Here is a 12,028-nt window from a genome sequence, read left to right as displayed (position 1 = left end):
GCGGTGCTTCTTTTGCTTATGGCAATGGAATTACGTGAATGCACTAGACGGTAAGAAAATCCGAAAAGGAAATGCATCACAAAGCACTAACTAGGTCACCGACTGCATCAGAACCACAGTTACCACACACAAATCGGGACGGTTGATTGGTAAAACTCGACTCTCTGTTTGGAACTGTTACGTACTTATATAATTTCATGTTTCCGACAATACGCAGTAAAAATATGTCAAGAAATATAAAATATTATATGTATACTAGTTGTCATGGTACATCTATGATATGACTATGACGAATTCAAAAATATCGATACATAGATATATATTTACTTGATTATTTTAATATTTTTCTTAGAGAACGAACAAGCTCTTATCGTAGAAAATGGGCAGTTTTAGTAGGTAACTGAAGTAAATTTCTCGCTTTCTACAGTAGGCTACTATCCAGAATTGGCAAATCATACGGACATTGTGCAACAATTTGTCGCTCAGTGTCGCTCATACAGATAAATATTTACTCTGATATTAATTTTTTTTGAGAGAGCCAGTTTTCATCATAGATAATGTGTATTTTAGTTGGAAAGTAAAGTATATTTCTCACTTCCACCTATAAAGTCATAATAAATGTTTGCGACAATTTTTCGCTCAATGCCGGTAAATGCAGCGAACAAAAATGTAAAAAAACACACTTAAAAATTTTTGTAGCAATAACATTTCAGGACATGTATATTTAGATATATACAAGTCCAAAACTGTAAAAAACTAAAAGTCGATAATTCCTCGAAATTCGGCGATCAGCGCTTGTAAATAAAATAACAAAGTACTGAGGCTGAGAGGCTGCAAACTGGTATTTTGATCATCCACCCTCCAATCATCAAACAAACCAAATTTCAGCCCTCTAGCCTCAGTAATTTCTATTTTATTTAAGGTTAAAGTTACCCATAATCGTGCTTCTGGCAACGATATAGGATAGACCTCCACCGGGCCGTAGTTAAAGTTTCATGGGCCACGGCTCATGCAGCATTATACCGAGATCACCGAAAGATAGATCTTTTTTTCGGTGGCCTTGATTATACGCTGTAGCGGTTGTACAGAAAATTCGATTGCGCCGAAAGAAACTTCGGCGCATTTTTTGACTGTTTTCTTTCGTTTCAGATGTCACTGAAAGTAGGAGTAACCAATGGACAGTTGTAGTCATGATGATAGCCCTGGTTACCCTAGTCACAGGAAATATAGTTCTATACAGAAGACTCTTCTACCTGGGATAAATTGCAGCGCTTGTCAATTCTTCAGTACATATTATACCCTTTCCGAGGTAAGCAGTATCGATCCTGTAAACTCTCTGTTTAGCTATCAAACTTTCGTGAGAATCATTTGAAGAAAAGATTTTAATTCCTTTTGTATACTTATATCCAACTTGCTGCCATTATGTAATAACAATTCTTTTGGCATAGCAGCACAAAAATTGGACAGTTTTGTATCAATGAGTTTTGAAAGATTTTTGATAATTAATGATAATAGGCATAATCTATAATAATAAAATCCGATGGATCTTGTTTGTCCCCAACCCAGGGTGACAGTAGGGAGAAGTGACACATACCCACCCACAAACCAACTTGTCTGGGCCCGCCCCAGGAAGGAATGGGAGGGTGGGGAGACATCCACCCCCTCATGCAAACCACTGCCCCGGGTGGGGTGGGGTAGTTAGGGAACAGGAGGGTAAATCCGCCACGGGTGGAGGCAGGGTAGGTAGGGAAGAGGGTAAAGGCGCTAAAAACTCGTTTTGTTAATAATAACGATAACTAACAAGAACAACAGCAATAATAGTTACAGTAACAATAAGCACCTCGATAACAACATATTTAATGAAGTCCGGAGAACACTTATATTTCCCAACTCTTAAAAAAACATCAATTGAAAACCATTTCAGTAACCAGGAACATTTAAAACGTTAGTACATTGTGACATTTTTCTATAGATTCGCCGTCCTAAGGGACACTTCGTCAGCATTAAATCTATCTTAAAGGAAGAAAGTATAAATAACAGCTTCCTCGACAATGAAAAAAACCCCATCTAAAAAAAACCATAACAATGAAGTATAAAGCTAAAAGCATTGTTGTCAGGTTGTTAGTTGGTTGTTTCCTACCAAATGACATTCACTGCAGCAACAGGATTTGGTGCTTTAGCTGCCACGCAAGAATGACTTCAGTAGAGTCATGCATTATTTCTACATTTCACATTTCTTACCAATTTAAGTTTCTAGTCCAATCAAGAGCGAAAGTGATAAATGAATATAACAAACATTCAGATTAAAAACCAAGATATTCACTTTTTCTCATTGCATAATTATTTTTGTTCTCATTTCATGAAATCTTCAAAATCTTGATTTTTCTTACATTTCTGTCAGAAGCTAATGAATACAGTACAATACCTACAGTCCCCAATGCCAGCATAACTTCATGAAGGAAATGTTAACATGATACATAACAGCAACAATTCTATTAATAATGCCCAGAAAACCTTTTTGAAGTCTCTTATGCTATCATTGTAAGTGAGGCTAGCGTGTTTATATAAAAGACAAACACAAGGATTACTGTGTCTTTTTAAGGATTTTGAAGGAAGGAACGATACAAATCGCAGCTTGAATAGACAAAGAAAGATAATAGGAATGCTATGAAGGTAAAACAGTGATTTTGGTCAAAATCCGTACAAATTCTTTTAATCAAATTGATACCTTCCATGTCTTTAGAAAACCAAACTGGTTCTACTGGTTAAAATTATATCGCCTACGTCTAGAGTAGGTCCAGATGTTCATCTGCCTTACCAGTTGGTTCTAACATGTTCAGCCCTCTCTCTAGGAGAGCTGTTACTCAGCTCAGTGGTCTGGTTAAACTAAGATGCACTTAACTTTTTTTCCCATCTGCCTTACCAACAGCCATAAGAAGTTTTCTGCTTCATAACAGGGAATATACTGGCCGGTAAGACCATTCATCTTAAAATCTAAAACCAAGAGTAAAGGTAATTCAGTTGTTCTCTTGAAGGTGGTTTTGGTGGGTCCTCTTCAGAAATGAATAATCAATCTCGAGGGTCGTTCGTGCATTTCCATCTGAACTCTTGTCTCAATTCGTGAATCCACAAATTGGCAACTGAAAGTGAAAAAAAAATCGTTAGGCAATGAAAATATTTCAGTGTCAAACCTACAATTATTATTATTATTATTTGTCGTCAGATTGATGTATGTTTCTCTCTCTTGGGGGAGGCAAAGTTTGCCCCTGTTAAGGGCGATAAGCTTGCGCAATAACACTTCCCGAGCAGCAGAACATCATTAACTGCCTGAAGAGGATGGAGGAGAAGGATGCCCTTCGTAGGAGACGCACTATATTATTATTATTATTATTATTATTATTATTATTATTATTATTATTATTATTAGGATTTATTGACAGAAATTTACGTCAAATGGGGATATCATATACTAACAAATAACAATATATTCTATTCAATATACATAATACAGTATATTTTTTCGGTCAATAATACAAATTATTTGTTTCAGTAAAAGTTAGAAAACTTTTGAACAATTCTAAGATGCACGCCATTATAAGAAAAAAAAACATACCTGATAGGTTACATTCTTGATCCGAGCATCCCTGATTTCTAAAAAATCCTGCAATTGTCCCGATAATGCAATGATAACCCCTTGTACTTACAAAAAGTACACCCGTTTTTGCTATAAGCAAGTGGCGTTAGAGTACCTTAAAATGTTCCCCAAAATTCTGATTTAGATAGCTGTCAAAAAATAGATCATGAAACGTGAAATGTCATGAAAAAAGACTACTAGGACAAAATGCTCACTCGATTTTTCTCCAAGAAGCACAGGACAGGAAGCGCGGACAGTTCTGTAGTCGCCCTCGCCGCTCCTTTTCAGACTGAACCAAAACAGAGCAGACCCTCGGCCTCGTCTTGGCGGAACCGCAACACCAAGAGTTTGGGGAAACAGTCGATCCGCCTGCTTTCACATCATTCAGCTGAAACACAAAAGAGGAATTTAAAGCAACTAAGAGCAGTCTAAACTTATCCTATGAGTGATGAAGACTTTTAATGAAATATTTCGTTGTACGAGTTCACTGAGCATGATTATCCATTCGCCGAAAATATTTACAGTAAGATTCAGTACAAATCTGGGAAAATCATTTCACGACGCCTCCTCAGGAAATCATGCTTTAGATTTTCTGGAGATCCTTATCCAGGTCCGGAAGGAACTGATTAAAATAGCTGTGATGTGTTTTATCCCTATTGCTCTTCACTAATGAAATATAGCTAGATATTAAAGTTAAAGTTCGTTTACTCCAGAATTTCTATTGAAACACGACCACTGCTCACTCCTAAGTGACGTGAAAATAATGAAAATATAAAAAAAAAAAAAATATTTAAAAGTTTACTAATTTTCTCAAGAATAACAGTAATTGGGGGCAGGGGGGAAGGTCGAGACGGCAGGTTTTGCCCTAGGGACATTAAGTTTCTGAATTTGGGCCAAGGAGAAAGGCTGGACGTTAGCAATCGGAAACGTGTAATTCATTATCAATGGACTATCGTTGTTACACACAAGAAAAACATATTTTCATACATATAAAAATGGGAAAAAGCACGTTAAAACAGAAAATTCATGCGATTTACTTCTATTTATCTAACCAATCTACTAACTTAGCTCCTCATATATTTATTAGTTTTACAGTCTCTCTCTCTCTCTCTCTCTCTCTCTGTATACCTTAAAGAGACTTGATTCTTAACAATGGAAGAAAGTTAAGTATACCTAAGTTTATGAGCTGATTAACATCTCTCTAGGGCTGCCTGAAGGATTAGACTTATTTTTAATTTAAGAACCAATTGGTTACCTAGCAACGGGGTCTACAGCTTACTGTGGAATCCGAATCAAATTATAGCGAGAACCAACAATGAAAGAAGAATTGAAAAGCTAAGAACCCTACTCACCAGTCAATTCCTGAACAACCTTCGTACCCATTGTCTCCTTCCACGAATACCGGAATAATGGGTAGATACATTCCACAGAAATCCCCGAATATGAGTCCGCGCGGGGTTCCTGTCAGGCCCAGGCCGTACGTGTCCTGAAGGCGGACCAAGGCATACGCTGCCCCGTTGACGTCAGCTTCCACAGGAACATCGACGCTCTCTCGAAGAAGGGTGATGTTTGCTCGGACCGCTGCGAAAATTCGACAGTCTAAGTTCAGTAGGAGAATAGGTACCAGCCCTCGGGCTGGGGAGTTAAACAGTGGGCCTAGCGACGTACTGGCCACGTGCCATAGGCATTGGGACTCGTCCCCCACTGGCTGTCGGCCTAAGAAACAGGAGATCAGCGCCTGCCCTAAGAGCCTACAGAGGCCCAGGAGAACTTTAACTTTAATTGAGTAGCATTAAAAATATTTCAACTTGGGTTCTTAAAAGAAAGTAACTGGTAACTGATGTAATATTTCCTAAATAAAGAATGAAAGTTAAAAGAAGTCAAGAATGAGTTTGTATTAAGGATACAAAGAGGAAGAATTGTTATTTTTTTCCTTTATAAAATAAGAGCCTATGGAACATGTATTCTAACGAATTTAAGTAGCTCAGAAGTCAGTTTATCTGCAAGTTCCTCTCAGGACTTGTAGAATATGAGGGGCCACTTGCAGTGCCGGTCATCGGGTTCCCAAGAATCTCAGGGGTTTGACTACAATATATGGAATAGCATAGAAATAGAGATGGACACAGAAGGAAGATTGAGAGCCCTGGAATCACTTAGAGAATACGAGGCTGAAGAAAATGATCTTTTCATTCTTCAGGGCAGAATATCGCCAAAAGTTCGGTCTGCATTTGCAGAGATATTTATTACCAAAAGGCCAGAACTTTACAAGGTGGGTTAAAAGATTAATTATTAGAACAAAACAACATTTTTCCATGACGTAAGATACAATATAAAGATATAAAGAAAGTTATTTTTAATAAAGTTTTTTCATAAGTGGTGCACTACAATGATTTCTATGGTGATGATGACAAAGGTGGGTATTTACATCCCTAGCACCTGATAATATCAGCAGTAGCATGACGTTTGCAACCGTCAGCTATTAACTGGTTTTAATAGGAATCTACATAAACAGCATTTTGTATTTTGTATGTAGTCGTCATTTAAGGCAGGTTTTCTGAGACTAAGTAATTTGGAAACATTCGTTTTTTATTCCGGAATCTCCACCACACCGTTAATTATCCCAGCTCATTTTCCTCCACACGCTTTGAGCTTTGACATGACACGAGCTGAAATGACAGACTAACGTTCTTCTTCTTCGTTTAACGTGCTTTTTCCCATTTTTCATATGGGGTAAGCACGATGTCTTCTTTGAAGGACTTTGATCTGGCGTTGGGGTAGGCCGTAGCCTCGATCGGCTGCCCTGCCTGACATCATTTGACCCCGGTAGCACATGTGTATATGTATCGTGCCAAATCCCCAGCTCCCTTTCTCCCAGCAGCGAAGAGACGTGAGCGGTTTAGGCCGACAGTTCGAGACGTGTAAGGTGGACAGACTAACGTTCTAGTAGTATCAAAAGTAGTTTAACCAGACTACTGAGCTGGCTTTCAGCTCTTAAAGGGCTGGTCAAAATTCTGATAAAGAAAAACGAGAAGAAAAATATCAACAGAGAGCAAATTATTAGCTTATCGGCACAATAGGGCCAATAAGCACGGGATCTACAATAAGCAAATTACTGTTATGTCCGGTAATCTGGTTGAGCTGATCGGTGCAATTCAGGTCTGCGTGGGAGTCATTGTCATGTAATTCGTCTTGACCCATCTCATTTTGGGACAAACGATGTGGAAGAGGGGTTTATGTTGCTTGTGCGAAAACTGCAAATGGCCCTAATCATAATCTGCAATGTAGGTTTTTAGAAGTTAGTAGCCCTGGCATATATTTTTATCATGTTAAACCTACCAATGCAGTAGAAGAAAGATTACGTTCAGCTTAAGTAATGATTTAAAAACAGGAGCATAATTTCATCGTATACTCATAGTAGGGTATGATAATATGTCTTTAATTTTGCTAACACGCGCATATACCTACTGCCTAATAAAAATGGCATTTAGTAAGAAAAATACAAAAGTCATTTTTTGGCAGGAAAATAAGTTACATTAATTTGATGAGCATCTCTGCCCATCTCCTTTAGAAAATAGCACAAGACTGAACGCGATAGGTTTTAGGCTATAAAAAACAAACGCACAAACAAAAAGATGATTAGCATTTACAACATATAAAATACAAGGTATATTAACATGGATGAGATGAACTGATTAAAAACTGGTCAGTCTATCTTATAAGATGAAGCAACCAAACCTGTGATTCCATTTTCCATTTTATATCGATGCTAACTACCAGTGTCTTTTGAGAAATTTGAATTGTGCAATGTTCGACTCGAACGTAAAGAAACAAGTAAAAATTGCGCCGAAGTTTCTTTGGCGCAATCTAGTTTTCTGTACAGCGTGTAATGCTGTATGATTCTCTCGATGTGCTACAGTGCGAAACTCTCAGCCACGACCGGGCAGCGCTCAGTTGCTCCCCAGATGGGGTCAAGTGGAGATACGTCGGCGGCTGGCACCCCTAACGGAGCCAGATGCACGATCCATGGCTAAACTTAACCTTAAATAAAATAAAAACTACTGATGCCAGAGGGCTGCAATTTGGCATGTTTGATGATTGGAAAGTGGATGATAAACATAGCAATTTGCAGCCCTCTAGCCTCAGTAGTTTTTTAGGATCTTGAGGGCGGACGGACAGACAAAGCCATCTGAATAGTTGTCTTTTGCAGAAAACTAAAAATCCATAAATTTCTATTTAAATAAACCATTTTTAGGAAATGGTAATATTCTGTCTAGTGGGGTCATTCGTTCCTTTCAAAACTTTTCACATTTGTAAACAAATCATCACGGTTAGATTTTGCTAGTTTAAAATACATGGGATAGACAAGTGTAGGAAAATGCTCTGATCAGAGCATCTCAGAAAATCAGTGTTAATGGCCAAAATGAATTCACACCAGAGAAAGTTTGATTTGAACAGTAAAAAGATCGTTTGCTATGTATAATATATTGGCTAGAAGCTAAACTGGCTAACAAACATGGAAGCATAACGATGCTGAAATACAAATTAAACTCCCGCTGTCTGCACAGGTTGTCCACAGAGAGGAAACCCATTCATATTCTGACAAGATGAGAGACAGGTAAATAAACAATAAAAACCCGAGTCATCTTGCTAGATGCGCAATCATCCCTCAACCAGAACCTGGAGAATTTCCTGTCAAAGTCAATGCTCTGCAAAAGAAAAAAAAAATGAAAAATGAGCACTGAGACACATAACAAAGTCATGTGAGGACTTTCATGTTATCTCAGCGTCATGGCAAACTTTTCAAATCAGTAATACCTCTACCAGGAGAAACCCTTGATTTTATTTTATGGCGATTGTTTGTTATATCTGGAGAGAGAGAGAGAGAGAGAGAGAGAGAGAGTCGAGGGAGAGAGAAGAAAAATCTGAAATTTTTTGATGAATTAGAAATATAAATAGACGTAAACGTCTTTAATTTTTACACCTCAAAAACTTACACAGAAAGGTCCATCGCGGATAAAGTATCAATGCGCTACAAAAGAAAAAAAATGAAAAATGAGCACTGAGACACACATAACAAAGTCATGTGAGGACTTTCATGTTACCTCAGTATCAAGACAACTTTTCAAATCAGTAATACCACTCTACCCGGGAGAAATTGCCGGAGCCCCCGACGCTGTCTCTTCCAAACACGTGTGTGTTCGTGTGTTCGTCGATCGTCATCATCAGGTCGACAGGACAAAACAGGAGCATCTCGTCTTCTTTCTCTACAGGAACGCGATTTCAACCATACAATATTTCCGTCTGTTTCTCCTTAAGCATTGTTGTCTTAATGTATGTACAATCACCACTACTTGCATTGCCATGCAAACATTCTAATCATGTACTCATAATGTTCCAACGAATCTTCTGTATCAAACTGTGTGTATGTTTCTGTTTGTGAAGATGCCAAAGGTCTCTCCATTTCACATTTATTATGCTGTGCATTGTATCCATTAATCTGTCTTGAATCTCATGCAATTGGCCATATGTAGAATTTCCTGACCCTTCCACTGATGTATGTTTCATCACCGTATGTTAATCATGTCTCTTGATATCGCCATCTGTTTGTCTGCCGACAAACACAGATGTCTGAACCTTTATGTCCGTTTTACCTGTCTGTGTGGGACGCTACATTACCGCTCGCACGTCAATAACATCTTCAAGATTCTGTACATTTATCTCAGTAAGGAACAACCAATAAAACCAGTTAACACCCAGCCAGTATGTCGCTCATAACCCAGTCCTTACACTGGTGACCCCGGGTGACTCGAAGGACCCAACCGACCCAGATGACGACCCCACGCGCCGATTGACCCTTCGCCGCCTCGCTGTTTCCCGCCGTTCCTGAGTTCTCAGTATTAGTCCGACCCTCCGAGATGACCAACTCCACCACCGGAACTGGATACCTCCTCCAGGAAACCTGAAGCCGCCCCGCACTCGTACTGGACGAGCTGACCAACGAAGGACCAGCCACGTCATCCTTCAGCCTGCTGCCGCCCCTCTCGAGCTGGCTGCCAGGATCAGCCGCCGTCATCCTTCAGCCCTCGAGCCGGCCACCGAAGGATCATCCGACGTCACCCTTCAACCAGCTCCCGTCCTCCTCGAGCTCCTGCTGGTCGGTGCCGCCCTTCACCTCCTACCCGCCCTAGCCCAAGCCCTTCGAGCCAACTACAATTGTCGCCAAGACAATTTCCGCATCGATGCCTCGCTTGTGGGGGAACATTAGAAATTATTCGCCCCCGACGCCGTCTCTTCAAACAATCAGACGTTACACACGTCTTGGGGAAGTAATAAAGAGCCCCGACGCTGTCTCTTCCAAACACGTGTGTGTTCGTGTGTTCGTCGATCGTCATCATCGGAGTCGACAGGACAAAACAGGAGCATCTCGTCTTCTTTCTCTACAGGAACGCGATTTCAACCATACAATATTTCCGTCTGTTTCTCCTTGAGCATTGTTGTCTTAATGTATGTACAATCACCACTACTTGCATTGCCATGCAAGCATTCTAATCATGTACTCATAATGTTCCAACGAATCTTCTGTATCAAACTGTGTGTATGTTTCTGTTTGTGAAGATGCCAAAGGTCTCTCCATTTCACATTTATTATGCTATTGCATTGTATCCATTAATCTGTCTTGAATCTCATGCAATTGGCCATATGTAGAATTTCCTGACCCTTCCACTGATGTATGTTTCATCACCGTATGTTAATCATGTCTCTTGATATCGCCATCTGTTTGTCTGCCGACAAACACAGATATCTGAACCTTTATGTCCGTTTTACCTGTCTGTGTGTAGACGCTACATTACCGCTCGCACACGTCAATAACATCTTCCAAGATTCTGTACATTTATCTCAGTAAGGAACAACCAATAAACCAGTTAACACCCAGCCAGTATGTCGCTCATAACCCAGTCCTTACAAAATCCTTGATTTTATTTTATGGCGAGTGTTTGTATGAGAGAGAGAAGAAAAATCTACTTTTCATGACTTAGAAATATAAATAGACGTAAACGTCTTTAATTTTCACCTCGCAAACTTACACAGAAAGGTCCATTGCGGATAAAGTAATCGGTTAAGTTACCCTAGTAGATACAGTAGTGAAAACTATCATTAGGTTGATTTCTTCAACACGAACACTTCAGATTAACACGCCACAGACTCTACGAAAAGCTCACCTCTGGTTGTCGTCACGTCGTGTCATGGGAGCATTTTTAACCGGGCTGTAGTCGTGGATGAGCCGACGCAGGAAGTGGTAACTGTTAATCGGTTTGTTTACAAAGTCGGCGTCTTCTCCTCCCCAGCTCTCAACGTACCTGCAAGAGTGATCACGAACCAAGCAATGACGTCACACATGATGATTCCCCCTGGCGTCATCCCGGGTTCAAGAGAATTGGGTGGGTTAAGATGTCTGTCAATCGGAATAAACCGTAAATGGAAGTCTGCAGCCTTGACTGAAAATCGTAATTTGGTGTTGTGGATTCATTTCATGAATTTCCTTATATTATTGCGTTTACTTATATTATTTTTAAATCAGACTTCGTGGCAGCTGCCTTCATATATACATTAATCACGTTCCATACATTCGGATTCAGTTATACATACATGCATACATACAGTACACACACACACATGCATACATTATATATATATATATATATATATATATATATATATATATATATATATATATATATATATATATATATATATACTAGGTGTCCTCTGGTAATAACAACGAAAGCGCTTGGTACTTATTTAATTTCTCTGTAGTCCTAGCTAAATGTATTGTCACACGCTATTAAGTGACACAAACGTGTGTGTGTATATATATATATATATATATATATATATATATATATATATATATATATATATGTTGTATATATGTATGTATAAAATATATATATATATATATATATATATATATATATATATATATATTGTCTGTATTGAAAATGTTTAGATTCATGACCCGAGTATCAGTCAAATCGCTTGATACATTCCTTCCTCCGTAATTTCCACAACACAGATTAAGACATAACTTGCAATAGTCCAATAAAAAAGGTTCTGCCTCCTCTAATAAATAAATAGAAAGAGAGAGAAACTACTGTATCCATACCAAACATTTTAACAAGAAACACAGAGTACCATCTATTCTTTCAAAGGAAGCTTACTCATGGTACTTTAAACATTTATGACCGCTTGAAGCACATGCCAGCTTTCTTTGATATGAAAAGCATGTATTAAAATAATACTGGCCACGAAAGGACGCTTGACATGGCCTAGTTCGGATTCGCTACACACATTCGAACACAACTGTCTTCTAAAATATCCCTAGACTGTGCCGTG

The sequence above is a fragment of the Macrobrachium rosenbergii genome, chromosome 51 (genome assembly GCF_040412425.1).
Source record: "Macrobrachium rosenbergii isolate ZJJX-2024 chromosome 51, ASM4041242v1, whole genome shotgun sequence".
NCBI classification, from domain to species: domain Eukaryota; kingdom Metazoa; phylum Arthropoda; class Malacostraca; order Decapoda; family Palaemonidae; genus Macrobrachium; species Macrobrachium rosenbergii.
This window is presented reverse-complemented; position numbering follows the sequence as displayed.